We start from the raw sequence: 12953 nt of genomic DNA, 5'->3' as shown, positions 1-12953 counted from the left end.
TACTTGCTTCTTTTTTTCTTCCAAGTCTCATCAAGCCATGGCCAATTCTCCAGTATCACAGATACATAATCCGATGGGAAAGAGTGTCTTGGGGATTTTTCCTAAAGAGTAGTTGTTCTCTAGGCCCAGGCATTCTGAAAAAATAAAGTTTCTTCTCTACCTCGGCCACACCTGTTGACCAACTACTGAACAGTTCAGTGTTATTCAGTGGTATTGGCCCTAAGCATGAAAGGAGTTCAGAGAAGGGAGAGGTCAACACTTAAACAGTTGGGGAAGGTTTCATGTAGGAAGGGGGCCTTGAATAAGGGACTCAAAAGATAAGTAGGATTTGGGGAAAGAGAGACTTTGGGGAAGAGGGAGGGTATTCCAGACAGGAGGCTCAACTTGACCAAAGTCACAGAGATGAAAATAAACATGTCCTGAAAACTAAGCGTGTGTGTGTACGTGTGTTTGTGTGTGTGTATATGTGTGTGTGTGTGTATGATGAAGAGTCCACACAGTATAGAACAAACACTACTGGATTTGGAATCAGAAGACATGGATTCAAAGCCAAGGTCTGCTACTTACTACCCATGTGACCTTGGGCAAATGACTTATCAACTCCTCTGGGCCTCAGTTTCCTTATTTAAAAAAATAAGAGATTTTCTTTAAAGGGTCCCTTTTAATTCTATATTATATGAGACTGGGATAAGTGGAATGTGGATTTTGGGAAGCAGTGGAAAACAAGTAAGGTAGGTACACCCAGACCATAATTTGGTTTTAAGAGTCATTGACCTTTGCAGTAGATAATGGGGGTGGGGGAAAAGGCTGGCATAATGAAAACAGTATTTTAGTTAGATGAGTTTGTTTTTTGCTTTTTTTTTTAAGTGAGGCAATTGGGGGTTAAGTGACTTGCCCAAGGTCACACAGTTAATGCGTGTCAACCGTCTGAGGCTGGATTTGAACTCAGGTCCTCCTGACTCCAAGGACAGATCTCTATCCACTGTGCCACCTAGCTGCCCCCTTAGTTAGATTAGTTTGAAAGGGGATGGACTGGAGGTGTTGAATTTACCTGAATCAATGGGTACCAATTAAAAAAAATTTTTTTTTTCAGTTTCAAATTCTCTTCCTCTCTCCACCCCTTGCTTCACTCATTGAGAAGGTAAGAAATATGAGACCCATTATACACAGATATTCATGCAAAATGAATTTCCACATTAACCATGTTCTGCAAAAGGAAGGAAAAGAAAGGAAAAAAATTACTTTAATCTGTACTGAGTCCCTCAATGTGGAGGTAGATAGCGTTTTACATCCTGAGTCCTTTGGTGTCGTGGTAGATCACTGAATCGATCAGACTTAATGAGTCTTTCATTGGATTCTCTTTACAATATTGCTGTTATTGTGTAGATTGTTTTTGTGGTTCTGCTTGTTTCACTTTGCATCATATAACTCTTCCCAGGTTTTTATGAAACCATCAAGCAGTACCAATTTGAACTGGTGCTATTTCTTTGTGTTCTCAGGATTAGAAAAAGAAAAAAAAAGAATCAAGCAGTCTCCCACCCTTTTAAATTCCTGTCTTTGGCAGCAAATGTCTCTTCCAATGAGTGATTCTGGGGTAAATCACCATTCATAAAAGGAAGGGAGAAGGATGGGAAAAAAAAACTCCAACTACATAAAACTTACATTACATATTCAATTGAAATTCACTGAAAAAATTCTATGGGTTTTGAGCTTTCCCCTTGTATACTTGCAAAAAACAGTATCTCTGATGTGTGTGTGTTAAGGATGCTTGCTTACTTCCTAAGTGTATTAAGTCAGTGAGTAGGGAGGGGGTGGGGAATAAAGTGTTCTCTCTCCATATTCCTCAGAGGCTCTGCTTGGTTTTGACTCTACAAACATCCTGGTGCCTCACTCCCCATTCAACTTGTGTATGGTTTTCCCTCCATTAGATTGCAAGCTGTTTGAGCACAGGGACTTTCTTTTTCTCATTTGAATCCCTAGTGCTTAGCACAGTGCCTGGCCTATAGTAGGCACTTAATAAGTATTTATTGCTTTGAATTATCTGTTACTTCTGCTCCCAGATCTACCCTTTCTGAGCTTTGAACTTTGGAAAAGGTTGATGGGATAAAAGGATGGAGAAAGGGAAGGGAAAGAAATAATGTCTTCATTATGGCTGACTTTGGGCTAGTTTTCATAGCCACAGGAATCTTCCTGGCTCTTCCTGGCTTTGGCTGGTCTGTGAGTTCACACAAACAAAGGTGCCAAAATTCATGACCTGAATTTATGATTTAACCCATAGCTTTTTTTTTTTTTTTTTTTTTTGGTGAGGCAATCAGGGTTAAGTGACTTGCCCAGGGTCACACAGCCAGTAAGTGTCAAGTGTCTGAGGCTGGATTTGAACTCAGGTCCTCCTGACTCCAAGGCCAGAGCTCTATCCACTCTGCGACCTAGCTGCACCAACCCTTAGCTTTCTTAAGGCAAGCTTCAGATTCTAAAGCAGGGGTGGGGAATCTTCGGGGCCTTGAGGCCACATGCAGCCCTCTAGGTTGTCAAGTGTGGCCCTTTGACCAAATCCACCCCGCATGCTAAAGTAGCATTCACCTTGACTGTGGGCCTTTTATTTAGTACTTCACCTACTGGAAGGTCTGGCATCTATAAAATGGGTCAGTGGAAAATTGCTCAGGATTAGACTAGACCCTAACAGAGATGTGTAAACTCCTCAAGGGCAGGGACTATTTCTTGTTGCCTTTGTACCTCCAGAGCTTTGAATACAGGAGGAAGCTAAAAATAAATGTTGAGTGAGTCAAACAGGAGAGATTTAAGTCAGTAAGACCACCTTGGAGGTTACTTCAGTAATTGAAGTGGGGAGTGGGATAAGGGGCTGCTAAATAAATGTGGTGGCAGTGGCAGAGAGTAGACAAGAGAGGAGAAAGAAAGAGGGGAGGGAGGGAGGGAAGGGGGAGAGGGAAATAGAGAGAGAGTGGGAAAGAGGGAAAGAGAGAAAGAAGGAAAAAAGAAGAGAAGAGAGGAGAAAGGAAAGAAAAAGAAAGGAGAAAAAAGGAGGAGAGGAGAAAAAAGAGGAAGGAGAGAGGGGAGAAAGACAGAGAGATGGATAAAGTTCTTATAAAGGGCTTACTATGTGCCAGGCACTACTAAGCATTGAGCATACAAACACAAGCAAACGAAATGGTACCTGCTTTCATTCTAAAGGGGGAAAATAACACATGAGGGGAGCTCTCTGGAAAAGGTGGTAGCCAGTACCTCAATAGGTGTAGAGGTGACTAGGAAATGCCATATAGACGTATATAGAGAGACAGATAAAGAGACAAGCCTCGTTTGGGATTAGATGAAGTGAAACCTCACCTATCCGTGCCTGAGGAACCAGGGACAGAGACCACATAGTTAGGGATGGAGTAGAGGGAGGAGGATAGGAAATGAGAGGAAAAAGAAAATTCACGGGATCTGACAACTGAATGTTAGTGTAGGGGATAAAAGGGGGAAGAAGGCCTGATCGAACCAATGTGCTTCCCCAAGGGCTTTGCTCAGGACCAGGGGGCAGTCTGGGCACTAGGGGATTGGGTGGGCTGTCCTGAAAGGCTTTCGTGTTTTGTTCTTCTGTGCTGCTCCTAGCCTTCCTCTTCAAATTCTTACCACGAAAGTTACTTGGAATGTTTGAGTATGCGTTTCACTCAGCTCCTTGGCACAGGGGCTGGAGGAACCAAATAGACCAGCAGATAAGCAGCAAACGACGAAAATGTGAAGAATTCAGAAAATCATGAGAAGCCAGAGGCAGCATGATCTCGCGGACAGGGAAATGGACCAGAGCCAGGAACACCGGGGCAAATCCTGCCTGGACACTCACCAGCTGGGTGAGCCTGGTCAAGCTGCTTACCCCTCAGGCCTCAGTTTCCTCATCTGCAAAATGAGGGATTTGGCAGCCTCTTAAGGCCTCTCCAGATCTAAATCTATTTAACTGATGCTGATTGACATAAGTAGAACCAGGAGAACAATATACGTGATCAGAATAATGTAATTAGGATGAACTAAACCACGAGAAAACAATGTGTAATTATAATAACCAAGCCAGGCAATGGAAAAGAGTTGAGAAAATGTACCTACCTCCTTTTTTTTTTTTTTTCTTCCAGAGGTAGGGGACTGTGGAAGTGGAACGTTGTGTACACAGGGCTTCCTAAAAGTCTTACTGCCGTTGTAAGTTTCTAAAGCTTAAAACTGCAATAAAACTTTTGGGACACCCTGTACCATTAGGCACAGCTGATGCTTTTCTTCTCTTCTTTTTTCTTCTTTGTTACAAGGTTTTCTGGGTAAGGGGGGAGGGATATAGTTGGAAATGCAGTAAATGTAAAAACAAAAGATGTCAAAAAATTTTAAAAAATAGTAAATGAAAGAAAAAAAAAACACAGGAAGTAGTGGATAGAAAGGAATCAGGGAGACCTGGGAGAGGGGAGACTTTTGAACCTAGGCAAGTTATTTAACTTCTATGGGCCTCAGTTTCTTCATCTGAAAATAAAGGAGTTAGAATTGCTGACCTGTAAGGTCCTTTCCAGCTCTAATTTATCCTATGCCTAATTTATCCTATCCTATCTAATTATCCTATGCCATTAGTCAGTCAATAAACATTTATTAAGTGCTTACTATGTGTCAGGCACTGTGCTTAGTGCTGGGGGTACAAAAAGAGGCAAGACACAGTTCCTACACTCAAGGAGCTCACAATCTAATGGGGGAGACAATAAGCAAACAAATATGTACAAACACATAATATACAGAATGATTAGGAAATGATTCAGAGAAGAAAGGTATTAGAATTAAGAGGGCTTGGCAAAGGTTTTCTTAAAAGGTGAAATTTTGCTTGGAACTTAACATTGACCTAACCATGGAGGTGGGCAGCCTACCTAGGGCGGTTGACAGCTGAGGACACACAGGGATGGAGCCGTCCATCAGATGACCTGTTGCCAGAGATCAAGTGACTTGAGTTTGAATGAATGGACCTTTGGGATGAAGTCTTTCTTGTTTGTGGTGAATAAATGTCGACGTGAAGTGCAGGGGATTCAAGGCAGTGATCAAAGCCCTGCCAAAACATGCAACTAAATGGGAGGTGGTTGCCTGGCAACGAGAGCCAAATGGATTGTGACCTTAAAAAAAATGGCACCGGGGCCCTGCACGAGAGAGGCTGGGTGGGCTCTCCCTTCTGCTCCCACCTCCTCCACAGAGATCACATCAAAAGCTCTCAAGAGGCTAATAATGCACAGTCCGCACTGCTGGCCTTCCCTGTGTTTAGCACAGTGCCTGGCACACAGTAGATACTTAATAGATGTTTTTTGGATGACTGGCTGCTTGGACTAGCTGCACAGCAGCTGTAGGGGGGAGGCAGGCATTTGCCTACTCACCTGCTGGCTGGGGAGTGGACATGTATTGAAATCACAAATGTAAGAAACAATGGACAGTTACTGAAGGCCTCCTGCCTATAGAACACTGTTGTAGGTCCTTGTACATTGGAATGAATCTTGGCTTTCTTCTATAATTAATGGTAATAACTGCAACACCACTACTAACCAGAGCAACTCTCAGGTTTATAAGGCATTTTCCTCGCAACAACCCTGTGCAGTGGGTAGGGCAAATACTATTATACCCAGTTTCTAGAGAACGAGGTTGAGGCTCAGACTGATTAAGTGACTTGCTCATGGCCATACTGCCAGTAGTGATCACAGCCAGGACTTGGTGTTTTTCTGACTCTGATTTTAGTGCTCTTACCATTAGACCATAGTGTTTCTCACTAATACACTCAAGATGTATTAATAACATATGGTGCTTTTTCAGACAAAGGTCAAGCTACTGCCTCCCCTCCCCCAATCCATCCGTAGCATGGAACAGAAATTGTTGATTTTGTCCATATTCCTTTGAATCATTCATTGATCGATCTGATCTGTCTTGCCAGTACCTTCTTGGAACCAGAGACAGATGTGTGAGGAGGTTGGCCATGGTTAAGGGTATGGTTTATGGCCCAGGGAAAGAATTTTTCTCTGTGTCAAAGCGACTGACTAATTGACCAGGGATTCTGGCCTAGTGATTCTCCAGTTTTGACACTATGGAATGGACTGCTCAGGATAGAGAGCAAGAAGGCCAGATGGGAATCTCACCACCTGGATGAGTTTCCCTATGCTTCCATGGAGATGTGAGCACCCCTAAGTTGTCTGGCTCCCTGGGGAGCCCTGCTTCATGCACTGCTCTTTACTGTGGGCTGCTGGACGTTATAGGGCTCAGGCTAAGCCAAAGGTCTGGGTAGTGAAGACTCTGGGTCTTGTGGGCCCATGCCAGAGGTCATGGGACCCTGACAATATTTATCTCATTTATAAAGCCTATTGTATAATCCACTCTGGGGCAGCTGGTAGAGATAGTAGCTCAGTGGACAGAGCACTAGCCCCTGGAGTCAGGAGGATCTGAGTTTAAATCTGACCTCAGACACTTATTAGCTGTGTGATCCTGGGCAAGTCACTTATTCCTGTTTGCCTCACTTTTTTTCTATAAAATGGGCTGGAGAAGGAAATGGCAAACTACTCCAGTATCTTTGCCAAGAAGAGTCATGAAGAGTTAAGCACGACTAAAACAACTCAACAACAACAATAAATAATCCACTCTCCTATTAAGTTCCAAGTCCTCTAAAGCAGTGTTTCTTAAACTGTAGGTGGCTTTAAGAAGCACTGAAGGGGTCTCAAGTGGAAACAGTTTAAGAAGCCCTGCTCTAGAGTCTCATAGACATTTTCATCTCACTACAGTGTAACTTCTAGGGAAATTCCGTAATCCCCAGTGCTCATGGGTATATAGTAGGCACTTAATAACTGTTAGTTGACTGACTGAAACTGATTCCCAGAAAAGGTAAGGGAAAGACACTAGGGACAAAATAGGATTCCAATTCACAGAAAAGGATTTGAATGTTCCTGAGTTATATTTAACTGTTTTACCTCTCCTGGTACATTCATTCATTCATTCATTTGCACACTAGGCACTGGAACAAAACTACTGAATTGAATCTCCTCTTTCACAGAATAACAGAATTCTGGAAGGAGCCTTGAGCGATCACCTGGTCCAGTCATCTGTCCTCATCAATTACTCATCAATTATTAGAGATGTCATTTAGGCTAAGCTCTTCATTTTCCTGAAGGCTAGGGAGGTCAGGTGACTTTCTCAAGTTCAGATAATTAATCAGCAAGTTTTCATTCAGCTACTATCAGTGCCAGGAACTGGGCTAGATGCTGGGGAAATAAAGACCAAAAAACGAGCCAACCCCAAACAAAACAAAAACCCAAACCAAGCCAGTCCTTGCCCTCAAAGAGCTTCCATTCTATCTAGGCACATATGTACATATATAAGCATATACAAAATATGTGCATACATCATAAGATAATTTTGTGGGAGAAGATACTAGGAGCAGGGAGGATCTGGAAAGGTTTCATGGAGATGGTGACATCTGAATTCAGCTTCAAAGGAAAACAGTGACGGTAAGGAAGGTATTTTGGATTCCAGGCACGGGGGACTGCCTGGAGGTGAAAGACAGAATGCCATCTTCACGCCACATCTCCTGACTCCCTTGTCCAGCTCTCCTCCTGCACCATGCTGTTATAAACATCTGGGACAGATGGTATCTTTTCTTAATGAGCTCCAGGGAGGGAGGAGGGGGACTTCATTTCTCCCCCAGTAAGGCATTCCACAAGTGAGATCACCCAGATAGCCAGAAAGTCTTAGGATCACAGATTTAGAAGGCACCCTGGACAACTGCTAGTCTCTCCTTCCTCTCATCTCTCTCCCAACCCACTCTAGAGATGAGAAAACTGAGGCTCATGGAGGCTAAAGGCACACATAATAAACACCAGAGTTGGGATTTGAAACTGCCCCACCATCTTCTGATTCCCGAGTCAGTGTTCTCGTCAAGACGTCACCCTGGGATATCGCTGGTCCTCCTCAAAAATGAAGGACAACCAACAACAGCAACAACGGCATTCTTTTCGTTCGATCACAATTTTTTTTGTTTTTTTTTTTGGCTAGGCAGTGGGGTTAAGTGACTTGCCCAGGGTCACACAGCTAGTAAGTGTCAAGTGTCTGAGGCCACATTTGAACTCAGATCCTCCTGACTCCAGGGCAGTGCTCTATCCACAGCACCAACTAGCTGCCCCTATATCACAGTTCTTATGGCTGACTGAGAAAGTCATGCATGCAAACTAAGCTGGAATGCTGTCTGAGCAAGGGCTTCAGATGAAGCTAGGAGGGGGAGGAACAGGAAACGGGTCTTTAGCGTGTGGCTGTGGCTGCTACCTGCAGTCTCCCAGTGTACAGTCTAAAGGAGGCTCCTAGTCGGACGTTGTTCTTTTCGGGTACCCACAGGTTAGCTCGAGATGCTCCTTGAAAAAAGAATTCTTTCAGAGGAAAAGGAAACGTACTGTCTCCCATCCAGAAATCGACTGCCCAGCTGGATGTCCCAACATGGAAATAATCATGAGTCTGTCACTCGGAGGATTTTTAAAAATTAGGGATTTCAAAGAGAATCTTATCCTTCTTCTGGCTTTCCCCAGTGGACTGGAAATTCTTTGAGGGTTGGGGCTGTTTTTATATTTCATCTTTTCTCTCTAGGGCTCAGCCCAGTGTCTACATAGTAGGTACTTAAAAAAATGTTGAATTGTTGAGGGAATGTTCCATTATTCACGGAGAATGTTAAACACACACACACTTCTATGAAAGAGTGAATGCTTCAAAAGAAAAGATTATATTTATGTTTGCTTCTTTTCAGAACTGCAAAGAAAAAAAAAGTGCACTCCCCTTGGGCATCACTGCTGTTTCTGCCTCTGAAACACTGGGTTAGCAGTTTTTATAGCACCGATCCTATCCTGTCAGTGAGATTTCCTTAGTCTGTACCCAAGCTCTGAAGAATCAGAGAGCTGGAAAGAACCTGGACACATCATCTGGGACCTAAAGACAGTCACCTCCTAAGAGGGCTCCTCAGCACAAAGGGGTCAGGAGCACTGGCGACTTTCTCGTGAATTTGGCCTCTGTTGCTAAGTCCATCTGGAAAACTCAGTCTCTAAATCCGCTTTTCCTTAATTAACACCAGAAGGGCTTTTTTTTTTAAATTGGGGGGAGGGGCAGAGTAGAGTGAAGGGCAATTTCTCTGGATAATTTCAACCATATAAGCTAGTACTGGGAGAGGCAGCCAGATCTTTTCTGAGGGTAGAATAAAAATAAGACTCTGGCCTTGGAAAACCCAAGTCCAAGCCACACTTATTCTACTGAGTTGCTTTGTGAACTCAGGTGAAGTGTTTACCTTCTCTTTGCCTGCCTTGTTCTCTTCTGCTTGAAAGCTAAAGGAGTTTCAAACACTTAAAAGGAAAGGAAAAATGTCTATTTGTTTATATATATTAACAAAAAAAAATATGACACACAGATGCATATATACGTATTTATACATACACACACTTATATATGCACACACATGCACACTCATATATTCTCTCCTGCCCCCGCATATTTGTATGTCAGGAGATGGCCTTGAGGAAAACAAGAGAGGCTGGTCCATGTATGTACAGGGCAGAGCTAATTATAGAAAAATTCTGATTCTGGTCAGGTTCAAAGGAGCTGAATCACAAGGTCACAGCAGAAGTGCTAAAGCTGCCTTTCTCAGATCCACCTCTCTTGGCCTGGGATCAACCCCCTCAGCTGAGCTGTATGGCCCTGAAACAAGGTCCAGATCCCTGGCCAGGCCTCTTAGCATAGCTAAAAGCCCAAGAGACATCATCTGTTTCTTTCTAGCAATCTCCTTTTCCTCTCCTCATCCTTACGCCTCTCAGGTGTGAGAATAGCTTGGAAGTATTCCTCTATAAAAGATATTTAGGGAGGAGGGAGAATCCCCAAATAAATGTTTGTTTTTTCAGGCAGTTGCAACTCAGTTTCCATATGGAAATACTTGCCACCCATGCAAATGTTTTCTTTGTAAAGTGTGTTGGTTGTCAAAAACATTAAATAAAATATTTGTTGGCTAAATTTTGTTGGGGCTTCTTTGAGAAAATGCATGGATGACAAACCTAAATGCGTATTCTGGCCAGGTCTCTATCACTAAGGCAAAGAGAACCTTTAGATGGAATGATGTCAAATGACATTTCTTCCCTTTTTTTTTGTACATAGAGAAGCTTTTAAATTTATTTCTGTGATGTTTCTCAAATTTTTTTATCACAGAATTTCACACAGGATTACATGTGGTTGTAGGGAATTGTGACACACTGGGGAAGTCTCACATGCACATGTGATTTTGCAATTACAAGTTTCACATAATTGGAGGTACTTGGGGCAGGTGATTGCAAGCGTAAGCTTAATGTAATTCTCCTGGTAGCTCACCTAGGGAGAACTCAGGCCAACAGTGAGTTCTGGGCACATTCTTTGAGAATTAATGATGTTGGGGAAAGAGGACTGAATCTGAAATCAAAAGATCTGTATCCAGGCTCTGGCTCAGTCTCTAACTAGCTGTGTAACTTTGTTCTGAGTCTGTTTCTTCATCTGTAAAGTGGGGATAAAAATCCTAGCCTACACCATAGGGTGGTTGTATTGATCAAGGGATATCACAGGATGATGGACTCCCAGAGTGCTACATAACTGTAGGAGTAAGGGAGAGAGGAGGGGTGATTAGATACCTTTGTGAAAAAGAGAAGGGGGTTTTAGTGGACTGCAAGCTCAGAGTCACAGGGTCACAGATTTAGAGCTGGAAGGAACAGCAAAGACCATGGAGGCCAACTTCATCATTTTTATAGGTGAGGAAGCTGAGGCCCAGGAAGGTCCGGTGATTTGCCCAAAGGCACATGAGTAGTAAGCGGCCAGGGCAGGATTTGAACTTAGATCCTCTGACTCTAGGGCCAATGCTCTTTCCACTGAGGTTTGGTAAATATTAAAATGCTCCACAAAAATAGTTTTACCATTATTATCTCTGCAATCTAGATCCTGAGTTGCATAGATTCTTAGCTAATAAATGAGTTAAAAGTGGGTTTTTCATTTAATTTGTTGTTGTTGATCAGTCATTTCAGTCATGGCCCACTCTTTGTGACCCCATTTGGGGTTTTCTTGGCAAAGATACTGGTTCGCCATTTCCTTCTCCAGCTCATTTTATAGATGAAGAAACTGAGGCAAAGAGGGTTAAGTGACTTGCCCAGGGTCACACAGCTAGTAAGTATCTGAGGCTGGATTTGAACTCAGGTCTTCCTGACTCCAGGTTCGGCATTCTATCCACTGCGCCACCTAGCCGCCCTTTCTGTTTAAACCCCAGAACAAATTATGCTGATCCAACCCTTAGCTTTGGCGGCAGAACTCTTGGCAAAGTGATAGCTGGGGAGAGGCACCCAGGACTCAGTGTGAAATTGTATGTTAAGCCTTCATCATGTTTCATCTAGACTACTGCGATGGCATCCTAAATGGATCCCATCCCTGGCTTAAGTCTCTCTCTACTACAGTACATTCTCAACACTGCTACCAAACAGGATTTTCTGTAAGTACAAATTTGACTGTGTCACTCTCCTATTCATTAAACTTCCTATTGATTGTAGAAGTAACTTAAAAGTCTTCTGGTTAGCTTTCAAAGCCCTTCATAACCTGGCCCAAACCTATCTTTCCAGCTTCACTGGACGTTATCCCCCTCCTTGGTACAGACAAACTGGTGGCAGGGTTCCCCACACACAACACTCCACCTCCCTATGCCTGGAATGCCCTGCTCCTTCCCTCTACCTCACAGAAACCCTCTTTTCCTACAAGACAAAAGTGAACCACCACCTTCTACATGAAATCTCTCAATGCAAATGTGCTCTCCCTCCCACCCTATCTTGTGTTTAATGATTTTGTATTTATTCTGAACATATGTCTCTGGTGTCTCCTCCATTGCAAAGTAAGCTCCTTGGAAGGAGAGATCGGTCCATTTATTATACTCGTATCTCCACTGTCTAGCACAGTGCCAGGCACATAGGTATTTAGTAAATGCTTGATGACGGATCCATTAGCCTGTAAGCTCCTTGAGGCAGGAACTGTCTTTTGCCTCTTTTTATATCCTCTAGCACTTAGCACCGTGACTGGAACACAACAGGTGCTTAATGTTTTTTGACTCTTCGTACTCCCTCACTCCATATACCCAATCAGTGGCCAAGTCTTATTGACTTTACTCCAACAACGTCTCTCACAAACGTTCACTTCTCTCCTCTCATCACTGCTGCCCTCGATCTGATCGACATCACCTCTTGCACTACTACTAATTGGCTTCCCTGCTTCTTCCCCTTCCCCTCCATCCTTCATGAAGTTATTGATCAATATTCCTAAAACGCTGCTCAGACCATTTCAATCCATCATTCAAAAAGCTTCAGTGACTTTAGAGTACAACCCAAACAAACTCTTCAGAGTGGCATTTAAAACTCTCCAGTCCTGTTCCCACCTATCTTTTATTTTTTTTTTATTTTTAGGCAATTGGGGTTAAGTGACTTGCCCAGGGTCACACAGCTAGTAAGTGTCAAGTGTTTGGTCTGAGGCCGGATTTGAACTCAAGTCCTCCTGACTTCAGGGCGGGGGCTCTATCCACTGCGCCACCTACCTGCCCCTCACCTATCTTTTCACTGTTACCCTTTCCACACCCTACTAAATGTAGAGGACATTCCATCTTTCATCCATGTCTCTGACTCACTCCCTCCTCACTTCTCCATCCTTCAAAGTACAGCTCAGGTACATGTAGGTACCTCTTTTGTTGTTCAGTCGTGTCTGACTCTTTGTGATTCCATTTGAGGTTTTCTTGGCAAAGATACTGGAGTGTCTTCCCATTCCTTTTGCAGTTCATTTTACAGATGATGACGCAGAGTTAAGTGACTTGCCCAGGGTCACACAGCTAGTAAGTGTCTGAGGCTGGATTTGAACTCAGGAACATGAGTCTTCCTGATTCTAAACCCAGTGCT

Source organism: Vombatus ursinus, unplaced genomic scaffold (genome assembly GCF_900497805.2).
Source record: "Vombatus ursinus unplaced genomic scaffold, bare-nosed wombat genome assembly UNPS02014798.1, whole genome shotgun sequence".
In the NCBI taxonomy this organism is placed as follows: Eukaryota; Metazoa; Chordata; class Mammalia; order Diprotodontia; family Vombatidae; genus Vombatus; species Vombatus ursinus.
Note: the sequence above shows the minus strand (reverse complement) of the source record.